Below are 12,132 nucleotides of genomic sequence, written 5' to 3' on the forward strand. Positions count from 1 at the left end.
ATCGGAAATGTAATTGTCGTATCCCAAAAGAAAATCCTGTCGTTTCCATAGAAACGTTACTCGATTTAGAAGGAAATGTTTTAGAACACATAGTTCTCGTATTTCATAGCGACGCAATTTCCGTGTGAATTCGTCAATGTTTGGGAGTGAGGGATGCAGTAAAGAAGGATTAGTGGATCGGAAATGAGATTGTCGTATCCCAAAAGAAAATCCTGTCGTTTCCATAGAAACGTTACTCGATTTAGAAGGAAATGTCTTAGAACTCATAGTACTCGTATTTCATACCGACGCAATTTCCGTGTGAATTCGTCAATGTGTGGGAGTGAGGGATGCAGTGAAGAAGGATTAGGGGATAGGAAATGTGATTGTCGTATCCCAAAAGAAAATCCTGTCGTTTCCATAGAAACGTTACTCGATTTAGAAGGAAATGTCTTAGAACACATAGTACTCGTATTTCATAGCGACGCAATTTCCGTGTGAATTCGTCAATGTTTGGGAGTGAGGGATGCAGTAATAAAGGATTAGTGGAAAAGGAAATGAGATTGTCGTATCCCAAAAGAAAATCCTGTCGTTTCCATAGAAACGTTACTCGATTTAGAAGGAAATGTCTTAGAACACATAGTACTCGTATTTGATAGCGACGCAATTTCCGTGTGAATTCGTCAATGTGTGGGAGTGAGGAATGCAGTAAAGAAGGATTAGTGGATCGGAAATGTGATTGTCGCTCCCCAAAAGAAAATCCTGTCGTTTCCATAGAAACGTTACTCGATTTAGAAGGAAATGTCTTAGAACACATAGTACTCGTATTTCATAGCGACGCAATTTCCGTGTGAATTCGTCAATGTGTGGGAGTGAGGGATGCAGTAAAGAAATAGTAGTGGATCGGAATTGAGATTGTCGTATCTCAAACGAAAATCCTGTCGTTTCCATAGAAACGTTATTCGATTTAGAAAGAAGTGTCTTAGAACACATAGTACTCGTATTTCATAGCGACGCAATTTCCGTGTGAATTCGTCAATGTGTGGGAGTGAGAGATGCAGTAAAGAAGGATTAGTGGATCGGAAATGTGATTGTCGAATCCCAAAAGAAAATCCTGTCGTTTCCATAGAAACGTTACTCGATTTAGAAGGAAATGTCTTAGAACTCATAGTACTCGTATTTCATACCGACGCAATTTCCGTGTGAATTCGTCAATGTGTGGGAGTGAGGGATGCAGTGAAGAAGGATTAGTGGATAGGAAATGTGATTGTCGTATCCCAAAAGAAAATCCTGTCGTTTCCATAGAAACGTTACTCGATTTAGAAGGAAATGTCTTAGAACACATAGTACTCGTATTTCATAGCGACGCAATTTCCGTGTGAATTCGTCAATGTTTGGGAGTGAGGGATGCAGTAATAAAGGATTAGTGGATAGGAAATGAGATTGTCGTATCCCAAAAGAAAATCCTGTCGTTTCCATAGAAACGTTACTCGATTTAGAAGGAAATGTCTTAGAACACATAGTACTCGTATTTCATGGCGACGCAATTTCCGTGTGAATTCGTCAATGTGTGGGAGTGAGGGATGCAGTAGAGACGGATTAGTGGATCGGAAATGAGATTGTCGTATCCCAAAAGAAAATCCTGTCGTTTCCATAGAAACGTTACTCGATTTACAAGGAAATGTCTTAGAACCCATAGTACTCGTATTTCCTAGCGACGCAATAACAGTGTGAATTCTTCAATGTGTGGGAGTGAGGGATGCAGTAAAGAAGGATTAGTGGATCGGAAATGAGATTGTCGTATCCCAAAAGAAAATCCTGTCGTTCCCATAGAACGTTACTCGATTTAGAAGGAAATGACTTAGAACACATAATACTCGTATTTCGTAGCGACGGAATTTCCGTGTTAATTCGTCAATGTGTGGGAGTGAGGGATGCAGTAAAGAAGGATTAGTGGATCGGAAATGTGATTGTCGTATCCCAAAAGAAAATCCTGTCGTTTCCATAGAAACGTTACTCGATTGAGAAGGAAATGTCTTAGAACACATAGTACTCGTATTTCATAGCGACGCAATTTCCGTGTGAATTAGTCAATGTTTGGGAGTGAGGGATGCAGTAAAGAAGGATTAGTGGATCGGAAATGAGATTGTCGTATCCCAAAAGAAAATCCTGTCGCTTCCATAGAAACGTTACTCGATTTTGAAGGAAATGTCATAGAACACAAAGTACTCGTATTTCATAGCGATGCAATTTCCGTGTGAATTCGTCAATGTTTGGGAGTGAGGGATGCAGTAAAGAAGGATTAGTGGATCGGAAATGTAATTGTCGTATCCCAAAAGAAAATCCTGTCGTTTCCATAGAAACGTCACTCGATTTAGAAGGAAATGTTTTAGAACACATAGTACTCGTATTTCATAGCGACGCAATTTCCGTGTGAATTCGTCAATGTTTGGGAGTGAGGGATGCAGTAAAGAAGGATTAGTGGATCGGAAATGAGATTGTCGTATCCCAAAAGAAAATCCTGTCGTTTCCATAGAAACGTTACTCGATTTAGAAGGAAATGTCTTAGAACTCATAGTACTCGTATTTCATACCGACGCAATTTCCGTGTGAATTCGTCAATGTGTGGGAGTGAGGGATGCAGTGAAGAAGGATTAGTGGATAGGAAATGTGATTGTCGTATCCCAAAAGAAAATCCTGTCGTTTCCATAGAAACGTTACTCGATTTAGAAGGAAATGTCTTAGAACACATAGTACTCGTATTTCATAGCGACGCAATTTCCGTGTGAATTCGTCAATGTTTGGGAGTGAGGGATGCAGTAATAAAGGATTAGTGGATAGGAAATGAGATTGTCGTATCCCAAAAGAAAATCCTGTCGTTTTCATAGAAACGTTACTCGATTTAGAAGGAAATGTCTTAGAACACATAGTACTCGTATTTGATAGCGACGCAATTTCCGTGTGAATTCGTCAATGTGTGGGAGTGAGGGATGCAGTAAAGAAGGATTAGTGGATCGGAAATGTGATTATCGTATCCTAAAGGAAAATCCTGTCGTTTCCATAGAAACGTTACTCGATTTAGAAGGAAATGTCTTAGAACACATAGTACTCGTATTTCATAGCGACGCAATTTCCGTGTGAATTCGTCAATGTGTGGGAGTGAGGGATGCAGTAAAGAAATAGTAGTGGATCGGAATTGAGATTGTCGTATCTCAAACGAAAATCCTGTCGTTTCCATAGAAACGTTATTCGATTTAGAAAGAAGTGTCTTAGAACACATAGTACTCGTATTTCATAGCGACGCAATTTCCGTGTGAATTCGTCAATGTGTGGGAGTGAGGGATGCAGTAAAGAAAGAGTAGTGGATCGGAATTGAGATTGTCGTATCTCAAACGAAAATCCTGTCGTTTCCATAGAAAAGTTATTCGATTTAGAAAGAAGTGTCTTAGAACACATAGTACTCGTATTTCATAGCGACGCAATTTCCGTGTGAATTCGTCAATGTGTGGGAGTGAGGGATGCAGTAAAGAAGGATTAGTGGATCGGAAATGTGATTGTCGCATCCCAGAAGAAAATCCTGTCGTTTCCATAGAAACGTTACTCGATTTAGAAGGAAATGTCTTAGAACACATAGTACTCGTATTTCATAGCGACGCAATTTCCGTGTGAATTCGTCAATGTGTGGGAGTGAGGGATGCAGTAAAGAAGGATTAGTGGATCGGAAATGTGATTATCGTATCCTAAAGGAAAATCCTGTCGTTTCCATAGAAACGTTACTCGATTTAGAAGGAAATGTCTTAGAATACATAGTACTCGTATTTCATAGCGACGCAATTTCCGTGTGAATTCGCCAATGTGTGGGAGTGAGGGATGCAGTAAAGAGGGATTAGTGGATCGGAAATGTAATTGTCGTATCCCAAAAGAAAATCCTGTCGTTTCCATAGAAACGTTACTCGATTTAGAAGGAAATGTTTTAGAACACATAGTTCTCGTATTTCATAGCGACGCAATTTCCGTGTGAATTCGTCAATGTTTGGGAGTGAGGGATGCAGTAAAGAATGATTAGTGGATCGGAAATGAGATTGTCGTATCCCAAAAGAAAATCCTGTCGTTTCCATAGAAACGTTACTCGATTTAGAAGGAAATGTCTTAGAACTCATAGTACTCGTATTTCATACCGACGCAATTTCCGTGTGAATTCGTCAATGTGTGGGAGTGAGGGATGCAGTGAAGAAGGATTAGGGGATAGGAAATGTGATTGTCGTATCCCAAAAGAAAATCCTGTCGTTTCCATAGAAACGTTACTCGATTTAGAAGGAAATGTCTTAGAACACATAGTACTCGTATTTCATAGCGACGCAATTTCCGTGTGAATTCGTCAATGTTTGGGAGTGAGGGATGCAGTAATAAAGGATTAGTGGAAAAGGAAATGAGATTGTCGTATCCCAAAAGAAAATCCTGTCGTTTCCATAGAAACGTTACTCGATTTAGAAGGAAATGTCTTAGAACACATAGTACTCGTATTTGATAGCGACGCAATTTCCGTGTGAATTCGTCAATGTGTGGGAGTGAGGGATGCAGTAAAGAAGGATTAGTGGATCGGAAATGTGATTGTCGCTCCCCAAAAGAAAATCCTGTCGTTTCCATAGAAACGTTACTCGATTTAGAAGGAAATGTCTTAGAACACATAGTACTCGTATTTCATAGCGACGCAATTTCCGTGTGAATTCGTCAATGTGTGGGAGTGAGGGATGCAGTAAAGAAATAGTAGTGGATCGGAATTGAGATTGTCGTATCTCAAACGAAAATCCTGTCGTTTCCATAGAAACGTTATTCGATTTAGAAAGAAGTGTCTTAGAACACATAGTACTCGTATTTCATAGCGACGCAATTTCCGTGTGAATTCGTCAATGTGTGGGAGTGAGAGATGCAGTAAAGAAGGATTAGTGGATCGGAAATGTGATTGTCGAATCCCAAAAGAAAATCCTGTCGTTTCCATAGAAACGTTACTCGATTTAGAAGGAAATGTCTTAGAACACATAGTACTCGTATTTCATAGCGACGCTATTTCCGTGTGAATTCGTCAATGTGTGGGTGTGAGGGATGCTGTAAAGAAGGATTAGTGGATCGGAAATGTGATTATCGTATCCTAAAGGAAAATCCTGTCGTTTCCATAGAAACGTTACTCGATTTAGAAGGAAATGTCTTAGAACACATAGTACTCGTATTTCATAGCGACGCAATTTCCGTGTGAATTCGCCAATGTGTGGGAGTGAGGGATGCAGTAAAGAAGGATTAGTGGATCGGAAATGTAATTGTCGTATCCCAAAAGAAAATCCTGTCGTTTCCATAGAAACGTCACTCGATTTAGAAGGAAATGTTTTAGAACACATAGTACTCGTATTTCATAGCGACGCAATTTCCGTGTGAATTCGTCAATGTTTGGGAGTGAGGGATGCAGTAAAGAAGGATTAGTGGATCGGAAATGAGATTGTCGTATCCCAAAAGAAAATCCTGTCGTTTCCATAGAAACGTACTCGATTTAGAAGGAAATGTCTTAGAACTCATAGTACTCGTATTTCATACCAACGCAATTTCCGTGTGAATTCGTCAATGTGTGGGAGTGAGGGATGCAGTGAAGAAGGATTAGTGGATAGTAAATGTGATTGTCGTATCCCAAAAGAAAATCCTGTCGTTTCCATAGAAACGTTACTCGATTTAGAAGGAAATGTCTTAGAACACATAGTACTCGTATTTCATAGCGACGCAATTTCCGTGTGAATTCGTCAATGTTTGGGAGTGAGGGATGCAGTAATAAAGGATTAGTGGATAGGAAATGAGATTGTCGTATCCCAAAAGAAAATCCTGTCGTTTCCATAGAAACGTTACTCGATTTAGAAGGAAATGTCTTAGAACACATAGTACTCGTATTTCATGGCGACGCAATTTCCGTGTGAATTCGTCAATGTGTGGGAGTGAGGGATGCAGTAAAGACGGATTAGTGGATCGGAAATGAGATTGTCGTATCCCAAAAGAAAATCCTGTCGTTTCCATAGAAACGTTACTCGATTTACAAGGAAATGTCTTAGAACCCATAGTACTCGTATTTCCTAGCGACGCAATAACAGTGTGAATTCTTCAATGTGTGGGAGTGAGGGATGCAGTAAAGAAGGATTAGTGGATCGGAAATGAGATTGTCGTATCCCAAAAGAAAATCCTGTCGTTCCCATAGAACGTTACTCGATTTAGAAGGAAATGACTTAGAACACATAGTACTCGTATTTCGTAGCGACGGAATTTCCGTGTGAATTCGTCAATGTGTGGGAGTGAGGGATGCAGTAAAGAAGGATTAGTGGATCGGAAATGTGATTGTCGTATCCCAAAAGAAAATCCTGTCGTTTCCATAGAAACGTTACTCGATTGAGAAGGAAATGTCTTAGAACACATAGTACTCGTATTTCATAGCGACGCAATTTCCGTGTGAATTAGTCAATGTTTGGGAGTGAGGGATGCAGTAAAGAAGGATTAGTGGATCGGAAATGAGATTGTCGTATCCCAAAAGAAAATCCTGTCGCTTTCATAGAAACGTTACTCGATTTTGAAGGAAATGTCATAGAACACAAAGTACTCGTATTTCATAGCGATGCAATTTCCGTGTGAATTCGTCAATGTTTGGGAGTGAGGGATGCAGTAAAGAAGGATTAGTGGATCGGAAATGTAATTGTCGTATCCCAAAAGAAAATCCTGTCGTTTCCATAGAAACGTCACTCGATTTAGAAGGAAATGTTTTAGAACACATAGTACTCGTATTTCATAGCGACGCAATTTCCGTGTGAATTCGTCAATGTTTGGGAGTGAGGGATGCAGTAAAGAAGGATTAGTGGATCGGAAATGAGATTGTCGTATCCCAAAAGAAAATCCTGTCGTTTCCATAGAAACGTTACTCGATTTAGAAGGAAATGTCTTAGAACTCATAGTACTCGTATTTCATACCGACGCAATTTCCGTGTGAATTCGTCAATGTGTGGGAGTGAGGGATGCAGTGAAGAAGGATTAGTGGATAGGAAATGTGATTGTCGTATCCCAAAAGAAAATCCTGTCGTTTCCATAGAAACGTTACTCGATTTAGAAGGAAATGTCTTAGAACACATAGTACTCGTATTTCATAGCGACGCAATTTCCGTGTGAATTCGTCAATGTTTGGGAGTGAGGGATGCAGTAATAAAGGATTAGTGGATAGGAAATGAGATTGTCGTATCCCAAAAGAAAATCCTGTCGTTTTCATAGATACGTTACTCGATTTAGAAGGAAATGTCTTAGAACACATAGTACTCGTATTTGATAGCGACGCAATTTCCGTGTGAATTCGTCAATGTGTGGGAGTGAGGGATGCAGTAAAGAAGGATTAGTGGATCGGAAATGAGATTGTCGTATCCCAAAAGAAAATCCTGTCGTTTCCATAGAAACGTTACTCGATTTACAAGGAAATGTCTTAGAACCCATAGTACTCGTATTTCCTAGCGACGCTATAACCGTGTGAATTCTTCAATGTGTGGGAGTGAGGGATGCAGTAAAGAAGGATTAGTGGATCGGAAATGAGATTGTCGTATCCCAAAAGAAATTCCTGTCGTTTCCATAGAACGTTACTCGATTTAGAAGGAAATGTCTTAGAACACATAATACTCGTATTTCGTAGCGACGGAATTTCCATGTGAATTCGTCAATGTGTGGGAGTGAGGGATGCAGTAAAGATGGATTAGTGGATCGGAAATGTGATTGTCGTATCCCAAAAGAAAATCCTGTCGTTTCCATAGAAACGTTACTCGATTGAGAAGGAAATGTCTTAGAACACATAGTACTCGTATTTCATAGCAACGCAATTTCCGTGTGAATTAGTCAATGTTTGGGAGTGAGGGATGCAGTAAAGAAGGATTAGTGGATCGGAAATGAGATTGTCGTATCCCAAAAGAAAATCTTGTCGCTTCCATAGAAACGTTACTCGATTTTGAAGGAAATGTCATAGAACACAAAGTACTCGTATTTCATAGCGAAGCAATTTCCGTGTGAATTCGTCAATGTTTGGGAGTGAGGGATGCAGTAAAGAAGGATTAGTGAATCGGAAATGTGATTGTCGTATACCAAAAGAAAATCCTGTCGTTTCCATAGAAACGTTACTCGATTTAGAAGGAAATGTCTTAGAACACATAGTACTCGTATTTCATAGCGACGGAAGTTCCGTGTGAATTCGTCAATGTTTGGGAGTGAGGGATGCAGTAAAGATGGATTAGTGGATCGGAAATGAGATTGTCGTATCCCAAAAGAAAATCCTGTCGTTTCCATAGAAACGTTACTCGAATTAGAAGGAAATGTCTTAGAACACATAGTACTCGTATTTCATAGCGACGCAATTTCCGTGTGAATTCGTCAATGTTTTTGAGTGAGGGATGCAGTAAAGAAGGATTAGTGGATCGGAAATGTGATAGTCGTATCCCAAAAGAAAATCCTGTCGTTTCCATAGAAACGTTACTCGATTTAGAAGGAAATGTCTTAGAACACATAGTACTCGTATTTCATAGCGACGGAATTTCCGTGCGAATTCGTCAATATGTGGGAGTGAGGGATGCAGTAAAGAAGGATTAGTGGATCGGAAATGTGATTGTCGTATCCCAAAAGAAAATCCTGTTGTTTCCATAGAAACGTTACTCGATTTAGAAAGAAGTCTCTTAGAACACATAGTACTCGTATTTCATAGCGACGCAATTTCCGTCTGAATTCGTCAATGTGTGGGAGTGAGGGATGCAGTAAAGAAGGATTAGTGGATCGGAAATGTGATTGTCGCATCCCAAAAGAAAATCCTGTCGTTTCCATAGAAACGTTACTCAATTTAGAAGGAAATGTCTTAGAACACATAGTACTCGTATTTCATAGCGACGCAATTTCCGTGTGAATTCGTCAATGTGTGGGAGTGAGGGATGCAGTAAAGAAGGATTAGTGGATCGGAAATGAGATTGTCGTATCCCAAAAGAAAATCCTGTCGTTTCCATAGAAACGTTACTCGATTTACAAGGAAATGTCTTAGAACACATAGTACTCGTATTTCCTAGCGACACAATAACCGTGTGAATTCTTCAATGTGTGGGAGTAAGGGATGCAGTAAAGAAGGATTAGTGGATCGGAAATGAGATTGTCGTATCCCAAAAGAAAATCCTGTCGTTTCCATAGAAACGTTACTCGATTTAGAAGGAAATGTCTTAGAACACATAATACTCGTATTTCGTAGCGACGGAATTTCCGTGTGAATTCGTCAATGTGTGGGAGTGAGGGATGCAGTAAAGAAGGATTAGTGGATCGTAAATGTGATTGTCGTATCCCAAAAGAAAATCCTGTCGTTTCCATAGAAACGTTACTCGATTTAGAAGGAAATGTCTTAGAACACATAGTACTCGTATTTCATAGCGACGCAATTTCCGTGTGAATTCGTCAATGTGTGGGAGTGAGGGATGCAGTAAAGAAGGATTAGTGGATCGGAAATGAGATTGTCGTATCCCAAAAGAAAATCCTGTCGTTTCCATACAAACGTTACTCGATTTAGAAAGAAGTGTCTTAGAACACATAGTACTCGTATTTCATAGCGACGCATTTTCCGTGTGAATTCGTCAATGTGTGGCAGTGAGGGATGCAGTATAGAAGGATTAGTGGATCGGAAATGAGATTGTCGTATCCCAAAAGAAAATCCTGTCGTTTCCATAGAAACGTTACTCGATTTAGAAGGAAATGTCTTAGAACACATAGTACTCGTATTTCATAGCGACGCAATTTCCGTGTGAATTCGTCAATGTTTGGGAGTGAGGGATGCAGTAAAGAAGGATTAGTGGATCGGAAATGAGATTGTGGTATCCCAAAAGAAAATCCTGTCGTTTCCATAGAAAAGTTACTCGATTTAGAAGGAAATGTCTTAGAACACATAGTACTCGTATTTCATAGCGACGGAATTTCCGTGTGAATTCGTCAATGTTTGGGAGTGAGGGATGCAGTAAAGAAGGATTAGTGGATCGGAAATGTGAATGTCGTATCCCAAAAGAAAATCCTGTCGTTTCCATAGAAACGTTACTCGATTTAGAAGGAAATGTCTTAGAACACATAGTACTCGTATTTCATAGCGACGGAATTTCCGTGTGAATTCGTCAATGTTTGGGACTGTGGGATGCAGTAAAGAAGGATTAGTGGATCGGAAATGAGATTGTCGTATCCCAAAAGAAAATCCTGTCGTTTCCATAGAAACGTTACTCGATTTAGAAGAAAATGTCTTAGAACACATAGTACTCGTATTTCATAGCGACGGAATTTCCGTGTGAATTTGTCAATGTGTGGGAGTGTGGGATGCAGTAAAGAAGGATTAGTGGATCGGAAATGTGATTGTCGTATCCCAAAAGAAAATCCAGTCGTTTCCATAGAAACGTTACTCGATTTAGAAGGAAATGTCTTAGAACACATAGTACTCGTATTTCATAGCGACGCAATTTCCGTGTGAATTCGTCAATGTTTGGGTTTGAGGGATGCAGTAAAGAAGGATTGGAGGATCGGAAATGAGATTGTCGTATCCCAAAAGAAAATCCTTTCGTTTTCATAGAAACGTTACTCGATTTAGAAGGAAATGTCATAGAACACATAGTACTCGTATTTCATAGCGACGCAATTTCCGTGTGAATTCGTCAATGTATGGGAGTGAGGGATGCAGTAAAGAAGGATTAGTGGATCGGAAATGAGATTGTCGTATTCCAAAAGAAAATCCTGTCGTTGCCATAGAAACGTTACTCGATTTAGAAGGAAATGTCATAGAACACGTAGTACTCGTATTTCATAGCGACGCAATTTCCGTGTGAATTCGTCAATGTGTGGGAGTGAGGGATGCAGTAAAGAAGGATTAGTGGATCGGAAATGAGATTGTCGTATCCAAAAAGAAAATCCTGTCGTTTCCATAGAAACGTTACTCGATTTAGAAGGAAATGTCTTAGAACACATAGTACTCGTATTTCATAGCGACGAAATTTCCGTGTGAATTCTTCAATGTTTGGGAGTGAGGGATGCAGTAAAGAAGGATTAGTGAATCGGAAATGAGATTGTCGTATCCCAAAAGAAAATCCTGTCGTTTTCATAGAAACGTTACTCGAATTAGAAGGAAATGTCTTAGAACACATAGTACTCGTATTTCATAGCGACGCAATTTCCGTGTGAATTCGTCAATGTTTTTGAGTGAGGGATGCAGTAAAGAAGGATTAGTGGATCGGAAATGTGATTGTCGTATCCCAAAAGAAAATCCTGTCGTTTCCATAGAAACGTTACTCGATTTAGAAGGAAATGTCTTAGAACACATAGTACTCGTATTTCATAGCGACGGAATTTCCGTGTGAATTCGTCAATGTGTGGGAGTGAGGGATTCAGTAAAGAAGGATTAGTGGATCGGAAATGTGATTGTCGTATCCCAAAAGAAAATCCTGTCGTTTCCATAGAAACGTTACTCGATTTAGAAGGAAATGTCTTAGAACACATAGTACTCGTGTTTCATAGCGACCCAATTTCCGTGTGAATTCGTCAATGTGTGGGAGTGAGGGATGCAGTAAAGAAAGACTAGTGGATCGGAATTGAGATTGTCGCATCTCAAACGAGAATCCTGTCGTTTCCATAGAAACGTTATTCGATTTAGTAAGAAGTGTCTTAGAACACATAGTACTCGTATTTCATAGCGACGCAATTTCCGTGTGAATTGGTCAATGTGTGGGAGTGAGGGATGCAGTAAAGAAGGATTAGTGGATCGGAAATGTGATTGTCGCATTCCAAAAGAAAATCCTGTCGTTTCCATAGAAACGGTCCTCGATTTAGAAGGAAATGTCTTAGAACACATAGTACTCGTATTTCATAGCGACGCAATTTCCGTGTGAATTCGTCAATGTGTGGGAGTGAGGGATGCAGTAAAGAAGGATTAGTGGATCGGAAATGTGATTATCGCATCCTAAAGGAAAATCCTGTCGATTCCATAGAAACGTTACTCGATTTAGAAGGAAATGTCTTAGAACACATAGTACTCGTATTTCATAGCGACGCAATTTCCGTGTGAATTCGTCAATGTGTGGTAGTGAGGGATGCAGTAAAGAA

The sequence above is a fragment of the Schistocerca americana genome, chromosome 5 (genome assembly GCF_021461395.2).
Source record: "Schistocerca americana isolate TAMUIC-IGC-003095 chromosome 5, iqSchAmer2.1, whole genome shotgun sequence".
Lineage (NCBI taxonomy): Eukaryota > Metazoa > Arthropoda > Insecta > Orthoptera > Acrididae > Schistocerca > Schistocerca americana.